The sequence below is a fragment of the Octopus bimaculoides genome, chromosome 22 (assembly GCF_046866305.1).
Source record: "Octopus bimaculoides isolate indiv1 chromosome 22, ASM4686630v1, whole genome shotgun sequence".
In the NCBI taxonomy this organism is placed as follows: Eukaryota; Metazoa; Mollusca; class Cephalopoda; order Octopoda; family Octopodidae; genus Octopus; species Octopus bimaculoides.
The window spans coordinates 20,936,845-20,964,790 of record NC_142949.1 but is presented as its reverse complement, the minus strand read 5'-3'; the positions used below and the strand labels follow the sequence as shown (position 1 = coordinate 20,964,790).

The window sequence follows — 27,946 nt, the reverse complement described above, 5'->3', positions numbered from 1 at the left end:
TTAATAATGCTACCAAATATTCAACCAAATGTTTCAATTCCCTTTAGCTCATTATTGTCTCTCTTGACAACTTACAGCTTGAAGTAGGAACACCCATCAATTTACTATCAAATTTGGATACAACAAAATTCTGTAGCAGTAGAAGATTAGCTGTCAAATGCCATGTAATGAAAACCAGCTTTGTGTTTGATTGTACTAAGGGAGATGTTTTTCAATGCAGCCTCGTCAGCCTATCGAATATGCCATTTCTGTGCAAGTACCTTCAGTTTCCAGTATCGATGTCTTTTTCTATTGATCTTTAACATGTCTCGGTCCCAATTTCTCAAAGTTTCTAGTGTTGGACTGATAAGTTCACATCTTGCACATGGTCAGCTTTATTCTGCATTGGTTCAAGTAGATATCTTTTTATTAGAATATTAAATGAGACAACCAGAAAGATTCCCTTGGCAAGATCCACTAATAATTGAGTTTGTTTTGTGTTGCATATCGATTTCAAATTAAGATATATAAAGATCTAAAGATAATATTTTCTTAAGTTACAAAATTAAAATTGTTAATAAGCACAATATTAAGTTTCACACATCATAAACACTCAGAAATATTCAAATTTAGATGTGTATTTTACATTACAATAAAAATACGCAGAACATGCTATGGGTTATTTAAGTTTAACACAAAAAATAAAATGTTTTCACAAATTTTGCACGCAGGCAACACAAGGCAACTCTGCTCTTATAGAAATAAACTAATTGCCTGACTTTCTATAGAACTGAAATTATTAAACATTAATAAATCAGCCTCTATATAGAACATTCTATAGATAGCACAATATAAACATGTGATGTAATAATTTTTACTGAAGACGGATATAGTTCGGATTTATTCTTTATAATGCAAATAATACCTGGAGACAATTGCAGTCGACGCATAAAACATTCGACTAAACTTTATTTTATTCAGCGATATAGCTACAGGTCAGCTGTAATTCAAATCCATAAAATACGATTGGCATATGTATTAGAACATTTATTAATAAACTGAAAAGACAATATTCAGTTTACTTGTGAACAGTGAATATTTAGTAATAAATAAATACCAGCTGCGGATACAGAGAGTAATATCATAATGAAAATGATATTGACTCTCTGTGATAAATGAATTATGCAGTTAATGTTGCAGCTCAGCAGGTCAGTTAGAGAAAATAACACAAGTTAAAAATGTAATTACAAATAATAATAATAATAATAATAATAATAATAATAATAATAATAATAATAAAAATAATATTTCGTATGTGTATTTCGTGTGCAAGATTCTTGATGTGGATACGTGTGTTGAAAGAAATACAATTAAACCTTGGGAGAGGCATTATGCCGGTAATAAACACCCACGCACTGGTTCAGTCGTTTATTAATTTATATAGTTTTTTGTTAAATTATTTCATTGCACTTTTGCAATCTCTTCAGTAACTTGTCTCTCCACTTCCATTTATTTTGAATGTATGATCTGGCGTTGTTTTGGCGTTGTTTTGGCGTTTTTTCAAAACTGTTTGGTATGAGCATGTGAGTGTGTGCAAGCTCGTATGTGTGCACGCTCATATGTGTGCACGCACTTATGTGTTCGTGCTTATATGTAAGTATGTGCGTCCATATGTGTGTTTGTAACAATTTCGTTTATATCAGATCAGATAAAGACTTTTTAATTAATTTATTTACGTTCATATTCCGCATCATACACATGCAACCATGGGCAATTGTAAGGCCCTCATCTACGTGTATTTGGTGTTTAAAATTGGTTGCGTTTCAGTTATGAGGACCGACTCCTGTATTTGTCGCAACGATGCGTCACCGGGGTGTCTAGACAGGATTTCTATGCTAATTCTGTCCAGTACACCACCATGTTGTTCTTTGGCATGCTGGTAGAGCACCGAGGTTTGTTTTTGATTATTATAGTCACTCCAATGTACGTTTACACGCTCATCCAAACTTCTTGCCGTTTCACCTATGTATGTCATGTTTCTGTTTTTACACTCACCATCCATACAGCTTATTTTGTAGACTACATTTCTGGTTTGCAGTTGGCACCAGGACTATTTTTGCACACAATGCAACTCTCCTCAACGCACCTTGTTCTTCTGTTCTGAAGGGATATGTTTTACATATTATTGATCTAATTGATCTCCCTGGTTTTTCTATAACATTTATCCTCAACTTGGTACTTTTGAGGATTTTTCGAAATCTGCGGGCCAGTTCTCCGTGGAACTTGTTGGTATTGTACCACGTGGTCTTTTTGTTTGTTTTGTCACTAATCCTTTGTAGTCTATTCCACTGTTTGTTACGGTATCTAGGTTGTGTTCCATTTGTATCTTTGACAACAATCTCCTCAAATTTCTTGTTAGCTCCTCTGTATACCCGGATTCTATCTTTCTGGCTGTATCCCGAAAATTGCATGCGATGCATGAAGTCTTGAATATGTTTTTGCCCCTCCCATGGACTGCACAGGGGGGACATGTTTTTCATTATTCTAACTAAATCGGCTATTTATATATTGATTTTCACACTGTGTGATAGAGCCGAATTCTTATGGATAACATACTTTGAAGATATAGGTTTCATATAATGTGAGTGGAGGATTTGAACTTTGTCATTAATTGTTTCTAGCCAAAGTTCTGTGTCAAGTACTGGGAGTCTCATGTTTGGGTGTCTTGTTGGGTAATCTATTGTTACCTTGATGCTCTGGTGTATTGTATTAGCTATATTCTGGATGTTTTCCATCACGATCTTCTCGTTCTCTTCAGTCTGAATGTTTGATGGTGTTTTGACTACGATGTTAATGTCATCCACATATCTCCCGTATAGTTTGAGTGTTATTGAGTGTTCTTCGAGAGTTGTTTTCAGCTTTTTGTCCCACCAGGTCATGAATAGGCTTGCCACGTCTCCGGCCACACTGACACCAATAATAATAATAAATAACGTACAATGTTCTTTGCTGAAACTGCGCTTTTGCAAGATTGGGTGAGTTAATATGAAACGAAAAAAAGAAAAGAAGTGATCCCCCAGGACAGAAGCTCTTTGAGGTTATCAAGGTGAGTATTTAAAAAATAATGTGTGTATGTGTGTGTGCGTGCGCGCGCGTGTGTATGTGCACGTGTGTGTGCGTGTGCACACACACACATACACACACACACATACAAACATAGACGTATCTGTATATTGTAATAAGAAAATAACATAAATCGCAATATATTGACATTGGGGAATAACATTCAAAATTGAAAAGAAATCCAGCGATTCTTTAGAAATGAACTTTTTGACAAAATTGTCTCATTAACATTATCATGAACTTTACTGTGAGAAAAATCTATTTTTACCTCAATGACTTGAAATTAAATCTTTCTAATTGAGCAGAATTTAAAAGAACTGCTTCAGTCATTCTAGAAGAATTTCGGACTTGAGAATCTTCTTTTGCAGTCGCAGCGCAAAAGATTGTTAATTAAAAATCATCTATTTAAAATACGCGCGTGTGCGTACATACATACATACATACATACACACACACATAATGCACACCCACTTCTGTTGCTATCAAATTTATCCTGATATACCAACAGTTCTGTGCTTGTTTACGTTTAACCGGCTGAATCTCTAGAGTTATAATTTATTTATAATTTAAGTAAATTCAAATAATTTCTTGAGAAAACTGAAGTCAACAAATAAAATTGATTAAATTAATGTTTCCTTTATTACGGAAACGTTTTGCTGGTCACCGAACCAAAAGCTTGTTCTTGAATTAATGACATTTTAAAGGAAAGCCAAACCAGAATAAACCAAAAATATGTTTTCGTAGTTCACAGAATTATAATTTGATATGTTTTTGTGAAATCAAAGTTTTCCAAATCCTCTTTCCTAAAGTTTGAAGTAATCTTCTAAGAGAAACAGCAACAACAGCAACAACAAATGCATTTATCAGAATAAAGATGATAATACGACATGAAGAATGACAAACAAAAGAGGTAGAAAAATTAAAACCTATTAAAATATGAGATTGGAAAACAAGTTTTCTTGATCCCATTTCAATGAAAATTATAGAAAGTCATTGCTTTTTTTACTTCTCACTTTCTAGTCTTAATAACAACAAACGTTACAAAATAATTATTGCAAAGATTTCTTCAAACCATTCTACTTACGTTTTCTTGGGTTTTCTCCCCAACTTTCAGCATGTGTCCTGCATCTAAATCAGTAAAGCACGGAGATAAGCACAGATTAATGCGTATAGAATCTCTAATGCTTCAACTGATTTAAAAACACCAACTTCGACTTTAAATTTCATTGAAGTTCTTAATAATATTTATAAATCTTGATCTTGAAGTCTTTACTCAATAATTGATGTTAATATACTTAATAAATTAAGGAGGTGTGCTGGCAGAAGCGTTAGCACGCCGGGCAAAATGCCTGGCGGCATTTCGTCCGTCTTTACGTTCTGAGTTCAAATTCCACCGAGGTCGACTTTGCCTTTCATCCTTTCGGGATCGATGAAATAATCAAGTGGATTACATCAACTGGGGTTGATGTAATCCACTTGACACCCCGCCCCAAATTTCAGGCCCTATGCCTATAACAGAAAGAAATATTGTATATGAATTATAATATATTATCCTATATAAATCATTAATCAATGTGTTACGTTCTTGAAAGAGTTTTTTATTACATTATATACATCCATACATACATACATACATACAGAAATATATACACAACGTGCAAATATATATACATGAATGAGCCTAACCAAGTAGTCTCGAACTCATAGAGCTGACCTCACTTTGTTGCTTTGTTAGCGCCCGGCTTGAAAACAGCAAAGGAAAAATCACAAAACCCAAAGAAGCAGTGTCCATCCATCCATCCATCCAACCATCCATCCATGAAGAAATGCGTGTACATCACACAATCTCACTGACTGCTTATCCACACATTTCTCGTCTTGCTTCATTAAGAAATTACTTTGTTATCGTAGTGGAAATATTCCTCAGCGTCTGCCATGGTTACTGTTTAACTAATCAGTCTATACGAGCGGCTTGGTGAATATAGAAGTCATGCTAGTATTTAAACAATTAATCATATTCAGAAGGAGAGTCAGAAATGATGAGTGGGGGAATAGACCAGCAGGGAACAAACTAAGGAATCAGTGGTACACCCTCATTTCCCGACAACTACATCAAGTTCTTGGCTAATTTTCGAATCACCCAGTTCACCTAGTTTGTAATCTAACTACCTTGAATGGAGATTACTCGACGCTGAACGTAACTGCAATAGCCAGGAAATGATTTCCTTAGCTTGGCGAGTCGATTTCAATTTCTGTAGAAATATTATTTTTGCTGTTGTTGCTGCTACTGTTTCTGTTGCTGTTGTTCTCGCCGTTGTTGTTGTTATTGTGGTGGTTGTTCAGCTCTTAAGTCAGCTGTTAAAGCAACAGGCCTATCACCATAGTCCTATCATCCTATCATCAGCACCATCCATCAAATCGCTTTCGTTGAATTCAAAGACTACATTCTCTCGAGTGTCCTTCGTTATTTTATAGCCGGTCACGAAACGTCTAGTTAGAATAGAGCCAGCTGACGAAGGATTCATTCCAAGTGGCTATCTGTTTTCCTATGTGTTCGTTCCGTGGTCTGTAGTTCATTGTTCTAACGTCCTGTACCCTGATATGCATCTATATACACATGTAGATGTAAGTATGTACATATATGTGTGTATACATGCATATATATTCTTTGTATTATCACTACTTTTTATAGCCGCGTTTTGTTACCGTTTGTGTAGACTATTTTTATATGATTCATATTTGGAAAGAGATAATATATATATTTTACTTTTGAAGTAGGAATATATATTGATAAACACGTCACTTATAACTTACTTATAAGTGTTATCATTATACGTAAATCCTGACTCCAGCTACATTAAACGCCATAGCGAGAAATATATACTCTGAAACGCTAACAGTCATTTTATGCGTGCATGTATGTTGAAGATAAATAAATTCGTGTTCTTTTAACCGCTATAAAAAATAGTTTCATAATTGCAGAAATAAATTTCATTAACAAGTTGAAGAACGTGAAGAAAGAGAAAATAATTACTACATTATTTTATTTATGTATATTTAGCATTTATAGTACAATTGGAAAGTAAAGTCATTTTGTCGTAGAGAATTACTACTTAAAATTCACACTAGCGAATCCTTCATACTAACTACAAGAGTTCGCAACAATTCAAATAAGTCTTGTTGGATTTAAATCATAGGCATGGCATTAAAAAAAATAGCCAATATCTCAATGAGTGAGTGTCGTGGAGTTTAGTAACAATCCTACGAACACTATCGTGAGTTTAGTAACATCCAATGAACACTGAGTAATTTCCCCAAAATCAGGGTTTTATAACTGCTCATATCCGAATTCTAAGAACCGTATTTCGTGAAACTTTTCTTTGATGAAAGTTTAGAATTCGTATGTGGGCAGTAATTGTAACCAATGGGATACCAACAATTATGCTTCTTCGGGCAAACAACCATTACGTCATATTGCCGCCTTTTATGACTTGCTACAGTTATATTAAGTTGTGCTGGGGATCTTATTCTGAGAACGCGTTGACTGTTATTTCTAGCAGGTGGAACAACCAAAGCGAGTATCTATCGTTGAGCAGTTGAGTATCGCTATACAGGGGCTCAACTTCTCCATTGCTTCTCTCGTATAACCTACAAGAACGTGTTTCGAAGCAAAGCTAACGAAAACATCGAAAATTTATGAACGGTGTCGAGATTATCAGATCGCTTTATAATACGAAGAACAATAATCTGCACCAACTTCGTCACATGACAGCTGACTAAACAATGAGTGCGATAAAGATCGAAGATGAGTAATGTCATAGTTAGGAACAATCTGCATTACTATGCGCAAATAGTAATGGCTCTCATATCTATTACATGTGTTAGAATGCTTTATACCTTGTGACATAGTATCGTTATAGCTACAAAATTTGTCTCTATACTGTATATTTCATTGTAACGTAGTATTGTCATATCTTACATAGTTATCGTAAAAAATTAATACTGTCATTAATTACATATATACCAAAGGTGTGTGAAAACAGTTATATCTTTGAAGGCAGTACGGATAATGAGTTAGCTTATCTACCATATCTGTGCAGAATATTTTCAGTAGTCTTATTTTTGGCAGAAATCTAGCAATAAAAGTATCTATGTTCTATTACTATATGCAATAACAGTTTACTTCCGTCATAGCTATGATGGAAGTCTGGATACATTTTAAAACTAGGAATAGTTAATCTTGCTTTATCTATGATAGTTGCCTAAATACTATGTAAGATTGCAAGCATAAGTTAGCTAATGACACCAGATCCAAGGTCTATTTCTAAATAATTTAGACTACAAACCATAAACAATTAATACCATGTTATCTATGATAATAAAATAAATGATAAGGTTATATATATTCGTTGATTTACAGTCATAAATACGATAATAATTTCGCTATGCAGATGGTTGTAATCTAATAACTGAAGCAAGTAAAGGATTAAAAGATTAAAAGGTTAAGATAATATATAATAAATAATTACTCCTGTCTATATCTATGTTAATAGTCTAAATACAATATAAGACTATGAACTTCGGATAATTAATACTAAGACAACGTTTGCTAAATAGCTAACAATATCATATTTCTATGACAGTAGTCTAAATATTGTTCAACGTACAACAAATAATAAATCCTATCATATTTATGATAGCATTAAACCAGCAATTCCAGGGGTATGGATTAGTCAGTTACATCAGTCCCAACACTTGGTTGGTACTATATTTTAGCGCCCCCCCCACCACCACCCCAAAGATGAAAAGCAAAGTCGACCTCGGCAGACTTTAAACCCGGATCATGAAGAGGCGAAAATAGAGGCGCTGAGCATTTTCGACCGGCATCTAAACGATTCTACCTGCTGGCCGTCTTCTAAATTTTTTTTTCTAGCATTGACACAAATCCAGCAATTTGGAGGGGAGGGGCCGGTCGATTACATCGATCCTCGTGCTTGGTTGAGGGAATGAAAAGCAAAGCTGACCTCGATGGAATTTGAACTTAGAATGTAAAGACGGACGAAATGCTGCCAGACATTTCCTCAACTTAAAGTTCCTCATCCTTCCCCCATTCTTTCCATTACTCCTCTTCCTTCCTGCTAGTCTGCCTCCCGAGCCACCTCTTCTTCCCAATAATGATGATGCTGATGATGATGACAGTGATAACAATAGCGGTGATGTTTATAATGCTGCTGTTGCTGTTGCTGTTGATGCTGATAACGATATTTAATGACAATATATATAAGCCGTCGCTACTGCTACTACGACTACTTGTTCTCTATCTTGTTTGCAGTTTTCAGTTTAGTTATAGATATCTTGATATTGATGACGACAATGACGATGATGACGATGTGAGTGCTGTCGATGCTGCTGCTGCTGATTCTGATGATAATTATGATGTCATCGCTGATGACGCTTCTGCTCTGAACTTCCAACAGTGTCAATAAAATTATATGAAAGGATCGCTGAGCCAACATGAAATGATGACGCAAATGGTTCTTTGCGTCACGCTGACACATTCGTAAATGCACACACACATATACATATATGTATACATAGATACACACACGCACACACACACACACACACATACGCACACACACACACACACATACGTACTATGCATATATATATATATATATATATGTATATACACTCACAGATACATGTATGTATGTGGACATAGATGCTATGTATGCACAAGCATGCACCATGCAGCATACACACACAAACGTATATAAAATATATGTATATTATATGTATATATATGTGTGCGTGTGTGTGTGTGTGTGTGTGTGTTTGTGTGCTGTGTGTGCATGTGTACGCCCGCGTAGAAATGCATTCGCATGCACACGCAATGCGACAAACGCACGTACATACAGGTACGCACATAACATATAAGTGTGTGTGTGTACGTGCATGCACGTGTGTGTGTGTGTGTGTGTATGCGTAGGTTTGTGTGTGCGTGTGTATGCGCGCGAGCGTACGTGTATGTGTAAGTGTGTGTCTGTGTGTATGTATGTGTGTGCGTGTACAGCAGCATGCACCATGCAACAGGCTCGCAGAAACAACTATATTCGGTGTCCGTATAAACATACATTGCTACTTATATTTTGCATCTTCCACCTATTAGACACACTATACGGCTCACAGACACACATGCACACGCACGCAAACACACACACACACATACACACACACACACACATGTTTATATCGCATACGTTATAGCAGTGACTAAGCCTCTATGTGGTCATACTCGATACTAGAAATAGCAGGTGTTTATCACTGGAATCACACCCTACCGTCGTAGAAAGGGCATTGCAGTTGTGGATGACCCAAAAATGACAGGATGGCCACAGCCGGACTGTTTAGTTTAATAATAGGCCTGCGTGACCAACACAGAGAGGACTCAGGGTTAGACAACCCCAGGAATTCTGCACATACACAAAGACTGCTTGTTTGTGTGTGTGTGTGTGTGTATGTGTGTGAATACCATACGTTTATGTATTTTTCAATACAAATTTACAAACGTTGTCATCCCTACGATAATATTTCCTCCCGCAACAAAGAGTGACAAATGGAAGCCTTCATTAACATTTTCGCATCTCTGGTTGCTGCTATCTTTAGCACGATAGTGTGGTCATATGATAACAACATCATGATCAGCAACAGTACCTTCATAATGATCCTGCTCACCAGCACCACCAGCACCACCACCACCACCACCACCACCAATGACGACGACAACGACGACGACGACGACGACGACGACGACGACGACAACAACAACAACAACAACAACAACAGCAACAACAACAACAACAACAACAACGACAGCAGCAGCACTACTTTTACCACCACTAACACTACCATCACCAACACAGTGGCACACGATCGATTCAGAGACATCTCTAGTAGCATCACCTACAACACTACCATGGCAACTGGTCCACTATCACCTTCACCACCATCACTTCCACCACCATCACCTTAAGCACCATGGCTACCGCCATCACTTCCACCACCATCACCTTAAGCACCATGGCTACCGCCATCACTTCCACCACCATCACCTCCACCACCATTACCCCCACTACCATCACTTATCATCACCATTAACACTAGCAACTCTTGAACCCTCCTTTGTTGTCAAAACAACGGCGTCACCGCCCCAACCACTACCAACGCCGGCACCCTCTCCCAGTTCTCTTCACCCCCATACACCCAAGCAAAAGTCAACGACAGAGTCTCACCTTTGTTTTATGCCATGCTGGAAATAGGAGTCAAATCTTCTACATACCACAGCCATCCTAATGTCTTCAAAGTGGACACAAATCAATGTAGTCCGAGTGACACAGTCTCTGAAAAAGGCAGGATGGTCAAGGTCGGAATGTTTTTTTTATAAAATAGGCGCACTATCCGAGATGACTTGGAGCCAAGCAACAGCCTAATGGCGGAATGTCTAAGCTGTTGCCTAACCTGCAAGAAATAGCGGCCAATTTTCCCTTGAATTATACTCTAACTTCTTAAACAAAGGGAGGCAGTCCTAGTATATCATCTCTGAACACCAGATGGAGTGGTCATTGCTGGAAATCCTTTGATTATTGTTCTGCTCAATCAAGTCTGACACCAAGCAAAATGATGCTGTTAAACGTGCTAAAGTATGGTGACATAGCAACGCTCACTTTATGACCTCAGTAAGGGCGGTGAAATCGAGGCTTTGCTGAGAAAATCTGATAAGAGCGAAACGCATTCATAGTTGTCTTCCCTGGTTGCCGTAAAGTTTAAATTAATATAGCTTTTAAATTTTGACACAAGGCCAGAAATTTAGTGGTAGAGGATAAGTCGATTACCGCGACCCCAGTAGTTAACTGGTACTAATCAACTGGGGTTCAATTTCACGACCCCGAAAGTATGAAAGGCAAATTGGCCTCGGCAGAATCTCCACTTAGAACCTAAAGACTGAAGAAACGTCGCTAAGCCTTTTGTCCGGCATGCTACGATTCTGCCAGCCACTGCCCTTTATGATTAAATTAATATTTGACCTGGAACCAAAGTGTTCTCTCCATACAGCATTTATATTTATAATTAAAATTTGGATGATATGGATTAAATGTGTAAAATGTGTTCATCCCTAATTAACTAATGATTTTCGTGCAGATGACATTTTTTAATTCTAAAGATGAGAAGACGAGCAACATCGGAGAAGGAAAATCTGAAATCCATTGGAAATAAAGAGAATATAAAAAGAGCGAAGGGGATGCTGTTTGACAGGGTAACAGAATATAGCATGTTCAGGGGAAGGGAAATTGTCTTCTTAATGACATGGAAGAGAGAGAGAGAGAGAGAGAGAGAGAGAGAGAGAGAGAGAGAGAGAGAGAGAGAGAGAGAGAGAGAGAGAAAGAGAGAGAGAGGGGGGAGGGAGAGAGGGAGAGAGAGAGAGAGAGAGGGAGAGAGAGGGAGAGAGAGGGAGAGAGAGAGGTTACGTTTAGGTGAGTTATATTTTCTGGAAAATATGTTAATAACCTGTAACTACCAGAATGTCGGTCGAATTTAAGGAATGGAGGAGAACGGCAACAATTTAGCTGATATGAAAGATTTAATTAGCGATGAAGAATTGCCAATGTGACACCTGTTCAAGAATATTTGATAAAATGTGGCGCCTTAATATATATTCTTTATTTCTTAGATGGACTGTGGCCATGAGCGAACACCGCCTAAACCTTTGAGTTTTGGCTTAGTTGTTCAGATGGACCCTAAATGTTTAAAAGCTTACCATATATACTCGAATAATAGTCAATCTCATGTAAAAGTCGACCCCCCTATTTTTGGCCAAAAACTTAGAGATCCTAGTATTTCACAAACAACAGGGCAACATTTGTGGGTGAAGGTACCGTATTATCCTGTACGTAGAAATAACAGTTACAAAGTTGTGTGGCTGCCTTACTGTGGCCTGCTCTATCGGTGGAATGTTTGGTGCTTATAATGGAATGCTCGGTATCTATAATAAAACATCATTTAATAGCGAACACGACACATCTGTTGATGGGTGCTACACCACCATTACAAAAATGTATGCACAGGATATGCTGCAAGACTGCATACATCTGCAAGCACAATAAACACATGTGTCATACACTCATTGTTTACACGGTGAGAAACATGTTTCATAGACAGCACAGTGGGCGAACACTGGCAAACGCCACTGTCTGAATTCGTACAAAGGCATGACTTCTGTAAGCCCCAAAACATTCAATTAATCGCTAGATCAGTGGTTCCCATGTGACCTTTATATTTTACAAGAACGTGTGTTTTGATGCATAGAATTGGTAATATTACTGTAATTCATTGTGTTTTTGCTTTTATTCGCTTAGAGATCAGTTGGGCTTCTGCTGCTGCTGATACGGTATTTCGGATTCTAACTCGAATTTCTGCCCCACAAAAGTAGTATCCATGTAATAGTCGAACCCATAAATTTGACATTAAAAAATAGTCTAAAAAAAATTCGACATTTACACGAGTCTATACGATAATCATGCTTGTGACTGAAGCCAGTAGGTAATTTCTAAGTTCGCTACTTATTCAATCGACGCCTATTTGTCGAACTGCTTGGTTTCAGGACACATAAGCACTCACACACACAAACACACAAAAACACACTCACATCTGATTATGGAGATGCGGACTAGATTATTTATATTCCGACATACTTGTCTCTTTAGTTCAATCCCGACCCAATTCTCTCTTAATTTACTACTTGAGATGTGGACAGATCAGGAGTTGGCAGATCATCGAGTTCCATGGTTTGACTGTTTTTAGTTTTATCACTCCACCTTATTTTAATCTAACACAAATCAAAATAGATATTTTAAAAGAAATACCAGTTATTTATTTTATAGATTCGGTCGTTTCCCACTAATTGCTAAAACACGGCCATTGTAAGAAATTCTGAATTTTGAAACTAATTTCAGTTTACATAAACTGGCATAGGGTGTATTCCCAGTACCAGTTATATGCTGAGGGATTTTACTTTTCTTTCTTAAGAAGACCTTATAAAATATGTAAAATTCTTTCGATTTACATCATCAGACATAGAGAGTTGTTTTATATTCAAGATTCGATGGCTGTTTGCGTTAGCAACACCTTTCATTAAAGCGGACATTAATGATAAAACCTCGTTATAATTTTCTGATTGATCTCATAGATTTGTAACGATTTTTTTAAAACAACAAATCACTACTTCAGAGACATGATATTTCAACTCTGAAACGGATTTCCCTAATCAAAAACAGTAAATTCCATCAAAGACCGTGGAACCATCGTTTACCATCGTTGCTGCTTTAAGAGAACATGAAACACTAAAATCAACAACAACAACAACAACAACATAAAACCACAAAATATCATCACATCATTCATTATTCCTGCTGTCATCACAAATTCTTTCTCTTTATTCCTCCTTCTCTTTCTCTCACTCTCTCTCCTCCTCTATCTCGTTAACAAATCAAGTGCTGACAACACCACTACCACCATCACCATCATCACAACCACCACTACTACAATCATCATCGTAGTTATCATTGTCGTCACCACCACCAACATCAACACTATCATCGCCACATCTATTCATACTCTGTCATCATCATCATCATCATCGTCATTAATATTACCCTCACCAATTTCACACTAAAATTTCTTTCCTTACAACTAATATCTTCACCACCACTACCACCACCACCACCACCACCACCATCTTGCCACCAACCAACATGCAAATCACCGTGACTTCTGCGACCACAGTCAACACTTCCCCTGCTCAACCCTAATCGATGGTGACTAACCAGCAGAGAAAACTCCTTTGACACAGTTGCAATAATAATGACACGTTTGTAAATATGCTGTAGCATGGCCAATTCTGGTGAAGTGGTAGGCGAGGTGGGGTGCCAGACTGACATACGTATTACTTTATTTAAGTACATCAAGGCAGCGAGCTGGCAGAAACGTTAGCACGCCGGGCGAAATGCTTAGCGGTATTTCGTCCGTTTTTACGTTCTGAGTTCAAATTCCGCAGAAGTCGACTTTACCTTTCATCCTTTTGAGATCAATAAATTAAGTACTAGTTGCATCCTGGGGTCGACCTAATCGACTGGCCCCTCTCCCAAAATTTCAAGTCTTCTGCCTAGAGTAAAAAGAATATTTAAGTACATCGTTTTCATTTAAAATCCAGTCAAGGTCAAATAATAGTCAACATTTTCTCATTCACAGTTTTTCCATAAACTCTCTCTCTCTCTCTCTCACGCTCTCTCACTGTCTCTTTCTCACCCTCTCTCACTTTCTCTCTCTCTCTCTCTCTCACCTTTCCTCAATCACTTTCGAGCGTTAAGGCTATCACCCAAGAACGCAGGGTGCTGTGGGCCAGAACAGTGTCCTCGGGTCAATTCATGCGATCCCTATTCCATTCGTCTACAGTCCGGGATTCCTTCTTCATTTTATCGACCTTTGAAAGAAGAATGGTAAAGTTGAGCTGTGTAGGATTTGAAATCGGAACTAAGTGACTCAAAAAGAACTACCGTAAGGCACCTCCGCTGCACTTTGCTTTGACGACAGCCAATTCACCGCCAAAGATAACAAACCAAGCATCACATAGTCACTCACATATATGAAGCTACCCCTACATGAGAGAGTTACCCAAATATAAAGCAAGGACCCTTGAATATGTGCTTGTTCTGATTTTAAATACGATTACCACACTTTCTTAATTCGATCTCGGAATCGCACCTTCCACTAAACAAACGTTCGCTCATACCTCACTACGGTCGATACATCAGGAATTCCACTTTTACCTCCCAGGCGTCAAGTAGATGTTTCGACTAAACACCAGACCGTATCGATTTTAGCAATCGAGGAAAACCTAGAAAGGTCATCGAAGTAGTATCTCTTCTCTTTGGAGTGATAATACAAAATCGAATTAATAACATCAAATAATCTTTGGAAATTTAGCCGAGTAATGCGACAATGATATAGAATAGTGATTACTAGACAGGATATTGACGTATATTGATCAATGAATATTGATTTATATTAATCTATCAAGGTAATTTGATACAATCGATCTTGAAAAATACCTGGCGAACACTAAATTTAGAATCACGAAATATTTAGAATCACGCATTCTCTTATTTCTGTTAGAGTTTGAACGAAGATATCGCACAAGTATATGGAGCTTATAAAAGAAATTACACTTACGACGTGGTCAGTAAGGAACTTATGATGCCCATATGTTGTCAGTTGAGAATATTGCACTATCTTATGACGAAAGAATATATAACACTATACATAGTCGCTAAGTAAATTATTACAAAAACATACGGTACTATTATGTTGGTTATTAGGGAACCTATGATGCTGATATTTGGCCATTAAGGAAACTATGATACTAATACGGGGTCACTAAGCAACTTATTACACTAATATGTCGTTTCGAAGAAAGAAATTACACTAATATATTGTCACTAAGGAAGATATATGAAACGTCGATAATTATGCAGTCTCTAACTGGAGTCCCGAATAAGTTGGAACGATGGTTTACTACAGTCTTTTAGCCTTTATAATTTGCTTGTTTCAGTCATTAGACTGCGGCCATGCTGGGACATCACCTTGCAAGATTATAGTTGAACGAATCGACCCCAGAACTTATAAGCAGAACAAGATGTCTGATAAATAGTTGTTTTACTCGAGGAGTAATTATTGACAATAAGCAAGAATAATGGTCCAGACCTAGAATAAAGCAAGTGGAAATATTTAAAATAATATAGAAAGAGCAAGAAGCGGAGGAGGCGGAGGAGGAAGCGGAGAAGGAGGTGGAGGAAGAGGTAGAGAAGGAAGAGGAGAAAAAAGAAAGTTTTTTTTCCATTTTTGTTTGACATATGGAAGGTTTCTCTCGTCTGTTTATTTGCAAGAATTAATTCGATAAAACTCTTTCGCAATTTTTGATATTTTAGCTAAATTATTATTACGTCAGCAGCAAGAGAAAAAAAATCCACCCCATCACCAACATGAACAGAACGTTAACGAAAGAATGGAAGAAGCTAAATTGAAGGTTAAAGGAGACTTATAAATGATAACAAAAAAGAAAAACAGAAAATAGGACGAAAATATTACTCTATAAAATATGAGGAGAATGACAAAAACGATAACGAAGTTAAACTAAAAGAAAAAAAGAATGAGACAAAAAGAAACAATAATTGATTAATTGATCGTTTAGATATGATAGGGTTTTGTTTTATATTGTTTAGAAAATGATTTTAATAATCTGATAAAGCTGCGTAATCCAAACTGCTCTCTGTCTGTCACACACACACACACACACACACACACACACATACACACACGCAATCATTCTCACTGTCTGGCTATCTTTACCTCCCTCATGCTTTAATTCTCTCTCTCGCCTTCTCTCTCTGACACTCCCTTTTGCTCAATCCAAACTCCCTGTATTTAATATTATACCTTCATCTGAAACCAGCAACCAAAACGGCAATTAGAAGGTTTCTCTCCAACCACAAATGACACCAAACTATAAACTCGGCTGTAAGAAATCCTCATTGCCCTTTCGTTCCATCCCTAAGCAAAAACAACCTCCAGTTGGTTTCGGTTAATAAGTTATTAGCGAAACAGTTTCTTATGAAATTTCCGGTGCTCCAGCATGACCGCAGCCACTTGGCTGAAACCCATAAATAAATAAATAAATAAATTAACAACATGAAAAATAGACAACTAAGAAGCCTAAATGCGCAAAAGAGCTGCGAAATAACCCACATATCACGCCTTTCGATGGACACAGATTAATGAAAACATGGACATCTCAAAAAGGATGGGTGGTTATGGCAAGAATACCTTTCATTAGCTTTGTTCTGTTGCATCAGGTTTGGCCAATGCCATCAATAGCACCGTCGACAACATATAAAACGAACCACTAAGGAAGTCTCTCTATATAGGGCTGTGTGTTTGTGTATTTGTATATCTGGGTGCGTGTGTGTGTGTATGTGTGCAGCGTGCAGGTGTGCTTGTGTTGTCCTGTTTACAGCACAGCGTTCTTCAATCTTCTCAATTTTCGTTTATGGAAAATTATGTTGCTTAGAGACCAGTGGTATTGTCAGATGCTTAAAGTTTGTGAGGTTATATATGAGCGTATATCCTCGCTCTACTCCTCCCTCTCCTCTCTCTCTCTCTCTCTCTCTCTCTCTCTCTCTATCTATCTATCTATCTATCTATCTATCTATACATATACATACATACATTCATACATACATACATACATACATACATACATACATACATACATACATACATATATATATATATATTGTAGCAGATAGAGATGATATCACACTAATTAGGTGAAACCTCTGGTATTTTTTTTTCCTTTTTAGCGTATAAAACGTTGTGAATGTAGGTGGATCAAACACTGAAGATGAAAGAAACGGAATACTCGGGTGTATATAAACATTTACGACCAGCCATACTCACACGCACATACGTGCATTAATGCGTTTACACACACACACACACACACACTCACAGACACACACTCACACACACACACTCACACACTCACACACACACAAACACACGCATACACACACACACACGCACACACACACACATACACATATATATATATACATGGTCTTATGTGAGTTTATTTCTGCTTACATTCACATTTATACAAATACATACGCGTATGAAGAATTCTGTAAGTGTGCGTGGATATATATATATATATATATATATATACATACACACACATGTATATATATATATATATATATATATATATATATATATATATACCTATGTATGTGTGTGTGTATATATGTATATATATGTATCTATCTATAGTTATGCTTATGTGAATGGATATATATGTATTTAAAGAGATACGTGACTGTGTATGTGCATGAACGTGCACACACGTAATCGATTAAAAATTCTGGTGTAAAATCGACTCTTACATGCCAACACTTTCGTTTCTGCTACACCATCAACGCCACATCATCAATATTTTGTTCTATCACCCTCTTCCATCAATACCATTACTGTTATAGCTACCATCATGATGTAACCATTATCATTATTACATCTAATGCTGCCCCATTAACGTCTGCGGTTGAAACACATGTCAACGCACACACTCACACACAGCCACACACATCTGCGGACACGCACACACATTTATACACTAATGTATAATAATGTTATTTAGTTTACAAGTAGGTAATCGAATTTTCCTGTTAGAGATCGAGACAAGGTAGAAAGGTGAAGTGAGGTGGAATCCACCAGTGGTTAAACAAAACAAGACAGCTCAATACTTCTGCAATTTATATCCATCAAGAATTGTCTTATAAGAAAACTGTGTATATTTTAAATATCTAAATATACAATGACGTTAAGCTTAGTTTTTCTTCTGATTTTATGGAAAAATATTTTGAAGTTTCAGTTTAGGGAGAGAGAAATACTGTTTTGTCATAAACAATTGGTGGTATGGAGTGACTGAGAATTTGGAGATAGATTTAATTTGTTTGTAACGATAGAAAGTGAGAAAGCAAGAAGAAATCGAGAATGCAAGAAAAGATAAAGGAAGACGAGAGATACTGAACTGGAAATGGTGATCGTTTGAGTATTTTATTAATCGGGGGGAGGGGGGCAGTGGTCAGACAGAATGGGTAGAGCGTGTTAGAGAAAATTCTTTGCAGTATTTAGTTCCTTTCTTTACGATCTGAGTTCAAATCCGGTCGGGGTTAACTTTACTTGTCGTCTTTTGGGAGTCGATAAACTAAGGTACTCGTCAAAAATTGGGCTGAAGTTTTAAGAGAATAACCTCATCTCAGATGAATTTCACCGAGAAAAGCTCTTGTGATTCAAAGCGAAACTATCGAGGAAACTCACCACCTGGATTATTGGCGTTTTGGGGTAGAAGAGTTAATCCGTCTCAAAGTTTAACCAAACCACTTGGTAAATCCTGTTTCATGTGTTCCTTCTAAGACTCCAGTCTTAGCAGAAATTCTTTATTCTCTCATAGATATGTCTCAGCAATTCCCACGAAAAGTTAGTTGTTGCGCGGAGAAAATGTTTTGCCTTTGTTTACGACAGAAATTAGTTGTTTTTTTTTTGTAAATATTAATTAAGGTGGGCTTTCATTTGTGCGTGTGAAGGCGAGTTATGATTTTGTGCTTGTGTGTGTTTGTGTGTATGTACGTGTGTATGTGTGTGTGTGGGTGTGTGTGTGTGTGTGATCCTTTGTTCGTTCATTAGTTCAGTTAAGGAACTGCGGCCATGCTGGCACACCATGTTGAAGGTTAAATGAACCAAATCGATTTCAATATTATTTTAAAGTTGGTACTTATTCTGTAAGCCTATTTTTTTTTTCCGAAACACTAAGTTACGGAATCGCAAACAAGCCATCAACACCTCTCAAGTGGTGTCGGACAAAGACAAATATGTACATTCATATATATGTACGTAAGCACACACTTGTGTATATACGCATATCTGTGTGCATGTGTTTGTATGCTTGTGTGTGTGTGTGTGTGTGAGCGGTGTTATTGAAGAATCGGTAAATAATATTTTCGTCAGACTACAGTGAGGAATTCGACTATTCAATCGAGTCTAAACTGGAACAGAGGATGTCCCACTGGGCTACTTCTGCAGTCTTTGAATTTCTGTCACCTCAATACATTTTAGTTGGGAAATGGCTAAATTCTAAATGGTACGGTGTCGGTGTAACTGCTCATGGGCCACACTTTCAAATGCACTTCGAGTCTCGTCTAGTTTCTGGTATAAAACTTGTTCTTGTCCAATTCTCTAGTAGATTCAGCCTTCAACAATGTTTAACGAATCAATGCAGAATCTCGCCGACGATAAATGGACGTTTTATTTTATTATATTTTAGCCAAACGAGACGACTGCTGGCAGCGACTTACAGAACCACCGAGAGTGGTGGAAGGAAGCAGACATCCTTAATCCGTAGACTTGGAAGGAATGTTTGCTACAGAGTTGCCTCCACTAATGGTACCCATGGTACCAGTGTCAAACTGCATGACAGATTAACTCTATCGCGCGTGTAAGTCACGGAAGTTGGGGGTATATGAAACACAAAACGCTGGAAGAAGCATCACAAGGCATCCAGGTGGACATTTTTAAGTTCCACCAATCCAATGTCCTAAGTCGATATATTTTTTTTTTATTGACACCGAAAGAATAAAAGGCAAAGTTGATCTCGATCGGATTAGAACTCAGACTGCAGAAATTAGGCACGTTTACTGCAAAGACGTTTTACCCGACATTGCGGCCAGACCTCCACTCGCTTTTCTCACCAATGGAACAAGAGCTAAACATTTAGTATTACATTAGTTAGACATGCAACACAGCTGTGTTCTTTTTTTTTTTTTTTAGCCTAACGTTAGGTTTGTATCAAAGTAGTATCAGACAAGATTTGATTCGCATTTCCTTTGCTAAAAGTTCTTCTGTGATCTGAAACCTCTTATTCACAGCAACAACTAACCTTATTTTATAAGTTTACATTTCATATCAGTTTCACTGTTTCGACATTCGATATTCCTTTCTGCGTTTCGATATAAAACTTCAAGTCTCACATTTCGTATTTGCTTTTCATTTAATTCTTTTTTATTTTCTCCTCATTTCAAACGCTGCCTGTCTCGTTTGGTTCCCTCAAGATCCATAGGTTTGGTCATTGACCTTTTTTATACAAATATCTAATCAATAATCAATACACGACCAGAATGACCTTTGCCATTACCAGCATCGTCAATGGCCGGTTGCGTCTTATCGAAGTGATCAAAGCAAATCATTTTTTAAATGCCAAGATGAATATTAAACTGGAAGGTCATCGATTATAGATTGGAAGATACAAAAGCATCATCATCATAAACATGATCATCAAGATCATGATCATCAAGATCATGATCATCAACAACAACAACAACAAAGCCGAGAACAGCAACAGCGGTGCAGTAGAAAGAATAACGAAAGTTTCACTAAACAAAACTCAGTCATTCTGTTCAGTGCTTTACTACTTTTAAACCGGCATAACTCTTATAAAGCGGCACACATATGTCCTACGACACGATCTAGTATTAATATAAACAATCTTAGCAACTTCTACGTAACCATCAACAATTCGAAACAAAATTAAATGGAGGGAATCTCGGTAGTGAATAGATGGGACTTCCTACTATTAAGGTACACTGCTCTGTTTTGAGTAGAGAAGAGAAGAACGAATAGAGTGAGGAAGAGGAGGTGGCTAGAAATATTCAAAAAGACTGGTGAACGATTGTAGAATTGAGGAACAAAAGGAAGAACAACAAAAGTACAGAACTCTGGTTGTGGCTGACGGGTTGAAACCGGAAGCAAGAAACCGAATCACTAATTATAGCCACTTGGAAACAAGCCATTAGAAGGAATTTGATAAAAGCAAAGATTAAGAAAATTCTGTCAGAGAGTAAAAGCGGTATCTGTGGGAAAGTGACGAAAGGATTAACCAACTCTAAAAGGAATGCTGTAAGCTAGCATAAAAAACAGTACAAGCGCAGGCAGGACTGTGTAAGTAAAGTTGTATGTTAGATGAATATTAAAAATTCAAATCAGCTAAAAAGCGATATGAAGACGAGCCAGAAGCTACAATGGAGAATAAAAATAGGGGTAGTTTATGGGATTTCCTTGTAAAGACTGATCAAACTACTTAAGCAAGAAGACCAGATTATAGAAAACAAAGGAAACAAACAATGTAAGGTGATAGACTTTGGAATAACAACGATAATGGAGTGAATGCCAGAGAAATAGCAGGACCTAGCCAAAGGGATGGAAGACTAATATGACAAAAAGGGTGAATGGTACTTTTGGCACAAAATCTAGACCACTACCTAGCAGGCGGAAGGCTATTGGGATTAAAACTCACACTGTCGGCATACAGAAATATAGCATTCCAAATTTTAAAGAGTCTTAAGAAAGTTTTTCCAGATTTGAGGAGACTCGATCCTACCAAGCCTCAAGAAAACATCTCTGCCATATGAAACAGCGTGTAATACACTTAAGAGGAAGAAGAAGAAAAAGAAGAAGAAGAAGAACAACAACAATAATAATTACAATGGCTTCAAATTTTGACACAAGGCCAGGAATTTCGGGAAGTGGGTAAGTCGATTACATCAAACCCCAGTATGCAACTGGTACTTAATTTATCGACCCCGAAAGGATGAAAAGCAAAGTCGACCGCGGTGGAATTTGAACTCAGAACCTAGCGACAGACGAAATACCGCTAAGCATCTCGCCCGACATCCTAACGATTCCACCAGCTCGCCGCCGTAATATAATAATAATGATAATAATAATAATAATAATAATAATAATAATGATGATGATGATGATGATGATGATGATGATGATGATGATGATGATGATGATGATGATGATGATAATAATAATAAAGGTTTCAAATTTTGTCACAAGGGCACCAGCTTTGGGGGAAGAGATAAGTCGATTAGATCGACCCCCAGTACTCAACTGGTACTTAATTTTTCGATCCTGAGAGGATAAAAGGAAAAGTTGACCTCGGTGGAATTTGAACTCAGAAAGAAGGGACGGGTAAAATACCTCAATGCATTTCGCTAGGCTTGTTGAATGCTGATACTCCCAAGCTCCAATTACTATTGCTATCCCGTCCACTGTCTTTATCGCCCACAGTTTCCGTATTTCCTCCTTCCATTCATCACAGTTGTTTAGTCCTTCTTCTTCTCTTCGATCCTGTTGTCACCAGGTTATGTTACCAGGCATGTTCTTTTCCTTTTCCGTTCACGATAACAATGTCAGGTTTCCGATGTCTGATCTGACGGTTACACTGAATCATTGCATCCCACAGGATTTTGTAATTTTCATTCTCAGTCATTCCCTCTGAGATTTGGTCATACCACGTCTCTGATCTTTCTTGCCGGAATGACTTTAAATTCTGAGGCCCATTGTTGCAAAGCGAACTTTCGCCATACCTGCCAAAGAAGTGCTAGAACACTATAAGGAAATTGCTGGGGAAAAAATTTGAAATGTTTGAAGACAAGGATGAGCTTTCCTCTTTCCTCCACATGCTTTACCGATTCCTTATCTCCAAATCAGCATTTCCCCACTCCATCAATGCTGTCCAGGTCAGTGAATCGGTATCCCCAGCTTAGCCTTTTCATGTTCTCCATATTCAGTCTGTTAACAGTGACATACCTGTAAACATTTACCCTGTTAGGAGAGAGTGAAGCATAACATTTCTGCTACGTATTTCAACACTTAGCATGGAATCATTGCAAGAAAGTCTGTTAGCTTTATTGAGATTTTAGGTAAGGCGACCAAAAGGAAATTTGTATAAAACGTATAATACTTACAGTGCGCCACGTTTTCTCACAAGTTAATGGCTAATATTAAAGTCAATGGTTATTATGGCAAGCAGCAAGAAATACATTCCATTTTTATTTTTATTGTATTATGTGCGTGCGTGTGCGTGCGTGTGCGTGCCCGCGTGTGTGTGTATATGTATATGTGTATGTGTGTGTATGTATGTGTATGTGTACGTATGTGTGTGCGTGCGTGCGTGTGTGTGTGTGTGTGCGTGCGTGGTGGGTATGCGCGCGTGTGTGTGTATGCGTGTGTGCATACACTTAGTATTTTGCATGACATATATATGTTTATAAGAGGCGCCTTTGCTTCAATAAGAAAGAACGTGACTCGTCTATAGGGAACCTAAGGAAATTCCAAGAGGAATTATCTCATTAAATGGCTTTTAGCCTAAATGCTATTCACAACCAAACTGTGTTTACATAAACCAGATGGATTCAGCAATCATTGTAGACACGGTTCTTCGCTGATAATATGTTTGGATATTGCCGAATATTTATTCAATTTCAAATGTATTTTAGCCAGATCACAGATACAAAGACAATCATTTGGTTGTAGACAATAAACAATATCTTTGTCTTAATTTCTTTTCTCATAACATCTTCTAACGGATTTAATGAAGAAAAGGTAAAAGAAGCTATTTACCTTTACTGAATAGAAATCTATAGTTAAAACACTCACGTCATGTGAACGGCCTGGTCTGATAAACAAAAAAGTGCGGTTTCGATTTTCAGTAAAGACGTTAACAGATTCATGCAGATCTGGAAAGATAACAATGTAAAATACAGAAAATAATAATTAAACAACATGAAGTATACTGTTCTATATTTTAGAGATGAAGAATTCCGTACATTATATAAATTGGACGTATATGTGTCCTCATCTTGTCTGTTGTTACCACAACGTTTCGGCTGATTTACTCTCCAGCCTTCATCAGGTGTCCTGGTACAATTTTGAACCCAACTTTGGGTTCTCATTCCTAAGGTACCTTTTTACTGATGTTATTATTATTACTATTATTCATTATTAATAATAATATCATTATTTATACAAGGTACTGCCTGGAATTGAACTCGGAACCGCGCTCTTAACCATTGCGCCATATGCCCGCGGGCAACTATAGAGTAAATTTTAGAGCTTATAAGCCTAACATTTTTGTATCCTTCTTAATAGTGGTTCCCATATACCAATCATATTTGCACTCAGTCTCTTTATTGTGTCCTAGGATATATGCTGCTTCCTTAGTTTTCGTATTTTGGGATGTTACAAATGTCTCTCGCTTTACCTATTCTGTCATCGAACAGCTTAGTATATTAGCAAGCAGCACAATAAGAGACATAAAACAGTTTCTATGGGGTATTTTCTAGTTTATGTTTCTCTCCCTCTCCCTTCCTCCTCCCTTTTTTCACTCCTCTTTCTTTCATTCAATCCTCATTTGATGTCACTTCCGGACACACCCATTTATCCTTATCGAAACTCCAAATTTAATCTCAACACTTCCATGTTTTGCCGCAGGCAATTTCAAATGGATTCTGTTGCGATCAGACATGTTCAAAGGTACAAGTGATATTCATAAAATACACAAGACAAAATCTTTCTACTAAAGCAGCGAAGCTCGTGTGAAGTGGATGACTAAAAGTTTCAGAACATCAAACAAGATATCCGGCCATCTTTACTTTAGACCTTACCTTCTGAATGAGATCGATAAAATAAATACCAACAAAGTGGGGAGGTCGATATTAATCAAGCCAGCAATAGAACTGCTATCTTATCGCTGAGTCTGCTAGAAATAGCAACCAAATATTTCTCTGTCTCTCAGTCTCTGTCTGTCTCTCTTTCGTCATCGTTAAAGAAGGGGTTCAATATTTGACAATATAGACCTTGATAACCTGTGCCTGAAAAAGGCGTGGTATTCACGGTTAGTAGTATTTCAACTCTTTGATATACAACGCATATACACGTCTATACACCTCCACACACAAACACACATACACACACACACACAAATACACGCACAGAGGAACACATACGTACAGCCATATATAAAGGAAATATTTAATAATTTTATTCTAGATGCAATGTGTAAACGAAAACGTGATGGTCCCGACTGGAACACCAGTGATCATACGTCACCTTAATTAGAATTAAAGCTGAAGTAAGAGAGAATATATAACAACGGCAACATCAAAAGAGAAACCTCTCCACAACAACAACAAGATCCTGTGTTAATGAGGAATCATCTATGTAGTGATTCGACATACTAGAAACAGCTACCAAGAAAACATATGATAATGTAGTCCCAGTTACTCCAAAAAGTTACTTTCGCATAAGTCTCCTCAATGAGAATTGGCTTAGAGTTGAAAAGTAACAAACCGGTGAGCAAATGTGAACGTGGTTTGGTATGCTGGTAATAACAGTCACATCTGTCAGAATCACCGACCTTCCTGCACGAAAATGGACACAGTGAATAAGCTGTTGCTATAAATATTCAAGTTTTAAATCTTCATTAAATAACTTTAAATAAAATATTCTGCATAAGAAAAAGCAAACACTTTCAGAATTCAACACAAAGCCTTCCCCATTTCCTAACATTGATACCGTTGTCCAGTCAACTCTGCTCATTGCAACATTGTAGTCATATTGTCTTGGTTTATATCTTTTATGAGTGGGAAGGAAGGTGACTAGACTGGGACTTTTTTTCCTAACCACTATATTATCGTCTTGTGACTTTAAAGAAATCCATCACAGTGGCCTTCGCTGACAAATGTGTTCAGCTGTTCTGTTTTGTGGGAGATGTTTATTCTACCAGAAACGAGCCAGTACCGTGTCGTTTAAGCATGCAGCTACTCTATATTCATAAATTATACATAACCATCCATCATGATTTTTTTTACTCCTTTTAATATAATATTGTTGTTGCTGCTGCTGTAATGTGTATAGAGAAAGATATATTAAATGACCTCCAATAAATTTGTGCTATCGCTGTTCCCTCTGGTGTATTACGACGAAGATTTATAGCAGACTCACTGTTGTTGCTATTGTTTTTATTATTGTTGCTATTGTTGTTGTTGTCGTCGCTGTTGTTGTTATTGTTGTTGCTGTTGTTGTTGTTGTTGTTGTTGTTGTTGTTGTTGCTGTTGTTGATGCTGCTGTTGCTAGTGGTTTTGTTTTACCGCTACTTCTGCTGTTGTTATTTGGTTCCAGGTCAGCTTTGTTTCTAACTATGACCATCCCCTATATTTCTGTCTGTTACAATATATCTAGAACATCAGTCACTAAGTCCTTCATATTCTAGAACTTAATTTTGAGTTTCATGTAAAAGGTTTCGGTTTCGAGGTCCCGGCTTTCAAACAATAGTCTTGGGGTTGTGATTTCTTTCAAATTTTTTAAAATTTTAATTTCAATATTAAATTTTCATGAATATTTTCTAGGTTTTTGTGTAATTTCTTTTAGAAATCACAGCCACTAGCGTAGCTACAGTGGGCCGGGGGTTTGGGGGGAGGGGGGTCAGGCGGCAATCTTATGGGGTCGGCACTATTTTTGGGGCTGCTGTAGGCAATATGTACTTTTCTGATGGTGGTGGGGTATAAAGAAGCTGCCTCATAATGGCAGTGAGGGCGGGAGAGAGAGAAGGAAAGAGAGGGAGAGAGTGTGCAAACAATTTGCAAATACAATTGCTACCAGACGAAAACCCAGCAGAGCAGACACTAGCAGGTTTATGGGGTCATCAGATGTTAATGTGTGTGTGTGTGTGTGTGTGTGTTTGTATATATTGTTTAAGGGAAATTTAGTTGGTCTTTTCAAGCAGATCTAATGAGCGGGAATACTCTCCTACTTTCTTCTATTTAATAATTCTTTTCTAGTCTAGGCACAAAGGGCCTGAAATTTCTTTTTGTGGTGGGGCGCTACTCGATTAGATCGACCCCAGTACGCAACTGGTACTTAATTTATCGACCCCGAAAGGATGAAAAGCAAAGTCGACCTCGGCAGAATTTTAACTCAGATCGTAGCGATGGGCGAAATACTACTAAGCATTTCGTCCAGCGTGCTAACAATTCTGCTGAATGCTGGAGTATACCATTTGTTTCAGTAATGAGGTAATGCTACAATATTCCTACCTCTTGGTTTAATAACGATGTAGTTGTCTAGTGTATCTATTTCTTGACTTAATAATAAAATACTGTTGTAGTGTAGAATCCAGAATTAAGTACGAGTCACATAAATTACTTAACCAACGTTTTGGGAATTGATTTAAATAACAAACGGATTCTTTTCCATTTTGTTGCTGTCATATAGAAAAAAAAACGGTAATTGGTGTCTAGACTTCAAATTGATTTGATTGTCTCTGCGGTAA

General features: G+C 37.4%; 1 long non-coding RNA gene across 2 annotated transcripts in view; it reads right to left on the bottom strand.

Annotated features, from left to right (window-relative positions):
- The window catches only part of LOC106867381 (uncharacterized), an 11,028-nt gene extending 2,521 nt beyond the window's left edge, over positions 1 to 8,507 (bottom strand). The window contains exons 1-2 of one of the 2 annotated variants that reach the window (XR_016237967.1): positions 5,272 to 8,507; positions 4,187 to 4,611 (exon numbers count right to left, since the gene is read on the bottom strand). This is a non-coding gene — a long non-coding RNA (uncharacterized LOC106867381). Of the gene's footprint in view, positions 1 to 4,186 lie in introns of both variants that reach the window. The other variant, XR_001409129.3, reaches the window with a different exon arrangement.
- Positions 8,508 to 27,946: the final 19,439 nt, after the last annotated feature.